This window comes from Microtus ochrogaster, chromosome 16, assembly GCF_000317375.1.
Source record: "Microtus ochrogaster isolate Prairie Vole_2 chromosome 16, MicOch1.0, whole genome shotgun sequence".
NCBI classification, from domain to species: domain Eukaryota; kingdom Metazoa; phylum Chordata; class Mammalia; order Rodentia; family Cricetidae; genus Microtus; species Microtus ochrogaster.
The window spans coordinates 24,879,679-24,882,632 of NC_022018.1; positions in this window are offsets into that span (position 1 = coordinate 24,879,679).

A 2,954-nucleotide genomic window follows, 5' to 3' on the forward strand; every position below is an offset into this window, starting at 1 on the left:
TCTGTTTATGTATTGCTTTAGGCATTAGGAGATGCTATTTAGTGGTAAGGTCACTGTTGTAAAGTAGATTCTCACATATGGGCACATGAATTTTTACCAACTTTATTAAAGGAGAAATCAATTTTTTGCTGAGTCCTCTGTGAAGACTGACAATAAAATTTTCTCAATTTTTGACTCGTGAATGACATTCATTGTCTTCGTTACTAAAATAGAAATGAATACTAAATAAGCGTTATTAAACTAAGCAGTCTTGGATGGATTGATATGAAGGTCTCTTTCCCCAGAAGACTGTTTCTAGTTTTGATTATTAACTTGGAGTTCCTGCTTAATGATGCAAAAAAAAAGTATTGGAGCTCTGATATTAAATACTAACCATTTTAAACTTAAGGTTCTGTCTCTGCAAAATGATGAGTTTAGACAGAGTGATATTCATCCTGTAAAATCTCCTGGATTGTGTAGAAACCTAGACCATTGTATCCTTACCTGAGACCCTTTGATGTTCTAATTTCTTGTTCTGTTGTCAAACGTACTGTAATGGTCAAACCTTGGAGGAGGAAAGTCCCTAAGCATGCCTATGGGGGTTATCTTGCCTAGATTAGTTGAATGGGAAGACTAGCCTACTATGAGTAGCAGCCTTCCCTAGGCTGAGATCCCCAGTTGTCTAAAAAGGATAAAGTGGGCCTAATACAAGCTTTTATTACCCTCTGTCTCTTAACTGCTGATGCATGATGACTAGCTGCCTTAGTCACTGGGACTTCACCACAGTGACAGACTATAATCTTTAACTGTGGGCTAAAACAAGCCTTCCTTTTTCAAGTTGCTTCTGATAGGGTTCTTTTTTTTTTTAATCACAGCAACAGGGAAACAGCTAGCACACACAGTGATGTTCACATCCACACCACTCCACTCAGGTGGACTCTCTCATCAGTTGTGATCTGTTCATTTGTTAGTACTTTTTTGCTCCAAGGCGCTCTTCTATAGACGTTCTGATCATGTGTGTCTTGTTGGAGTACGGTCTTCTGCCAATCTTTATATATTGAATGTGTTTAATATATTCCAAACATAATCAATTTAACGTTTTTAAGTACTAACTTGTGATAACAGAATGATTTAACTGTTACAGCATACCTCCCAGGTAGGCATAACTCTTCTTTTCAAATCTAATTTAACATACATGAATATGATCTGTTTGATGGAATATGGGACCATCTGTTTTTTTTCTTCTTTTTCTTCTTCCTCGGTTTTTTTTTCTTTTGCCAAAGACACTCTGTGCATTTTGGCAGCCTATGTATACTCAAGAACTTGTGCCAAGTACAGTTGTAATGCTTCATAAATCCACACTCTGAAAAACAACGGAACCAAGCACTGATCATTGTAAACTGCTTGCTGAATTTTTGGTAAGCCAGGAAACACTGCCTGTTCATCATAAGGGGAAGAGTCAGCAAGTGTAGATTAAGGTCACATCTAACCCAACAGACTACCCAGAACAACTTATCTCAACTCACACAATAGTGAGAGTTATGGGCTCCCCCTCCAAGAAGTATGTCCCAGTTTGGGAAATCCTAGTTTCTACCTAAATAAGAGTTACCCATCTTCTATACTGGACCTAGTGAAACAGATGACTGGTTCAGGAGGAGATATCTGACTTAAAATGGTTGAAGCTCGAATCTTGTAGGACAGGACTGAGTTTAAGATATTCTCAGTGTGCTGGTTCTGAGAGAGGAAGAGAGAGAAGGAGAGGGATAGAGCGAAAGGGGGAAGGAGGGAGGGAGGGCACTCAGCACTCAGAATATTGAAATGAAGCTAGAACTCTGATGTCATTTGTGCCCTTGTTTTTTTCCTTATCCCAACTATATTTCCTAAATTCCAAATGATCCCAAATTATTTAAAAAGCAATTCCCTCCTTCTTTGTGCAAGTAAATGATACAACTGAAAATTAGCACTAATTTATACACATGCTATCAACATGAGACTTGGCTCCGATGATTGCCAAAAGAAGCCAGATGACAAATCAAATCTGAATTGTTCACAGGATTGTTTTCAGTGTAGGATCAAATCTTCAAATGATGACACATGTTGGTGTGATCATGCCAGGATTTCTATAAAATGTAGAGTTCATTACAGAAGACATTCACATCTCTAAAGTGGACTTTTGTCATCTCATATAAAACATTGAGACAGAAAACAAATGGTGATACCTCAGTACCAAACTTGCTTCAAAACTCTTTTAATGCTCATTGTACCTCTCATTTATGTATCAGAAAATCCATCACACCATAGCACTAAGCACAAAGAATGTATTCAGAAACAATCTTGAACTAAAACTTTGTAAGTTTGGGTGTCTTTATTCAATATGTTCAGACTGTGGTAAAAAGCATGACAGCTACAGTTGTGGGAAACCTGCTGATTTTTGTCATTGAAAAATCCACTGTATCAGTGACAGTCTTTAGGACCTCATTTCTTCCATTATCTCTCTCATACTCTCACACTCTCTGCATGTATATACACATATAAACACATACATATGTGTGTGTGCATTAAGCTTCTTTTGCAATGTATCACAAGTGTCTTGATGTTAGGATCTAAGGACAGTTAAAGTAAAAATAGAAAAGAGTAAGTGTGGTTTGTGCAATATTATCTGATTAAAACTTGATACTGATTTTTAAGCCTTAGCGATTCATATGTAGCACATTTAGGAAACCCCTTAATATTACACACTCTGTTTAGTTTTTACTAAAGTAATTGTGTCTTGTTTTATAGTATCAGGCCCTTTTTTTAATTGAAAAAAATAAAAAATTTCCGCCTCCTCCCAGCCTCCTATTTCCCTCCCCCCTCCTCCCACTCCTCTCCCCCTCCCCCACTCCTCTCTTCCTCCTTCTCCAGTCTGAAGAGCAGTCAGGATTCCCTGCCCTGTGGAAAGTCCAAAGTCCTCTCCCCTCCATCCTGGTCTAGGA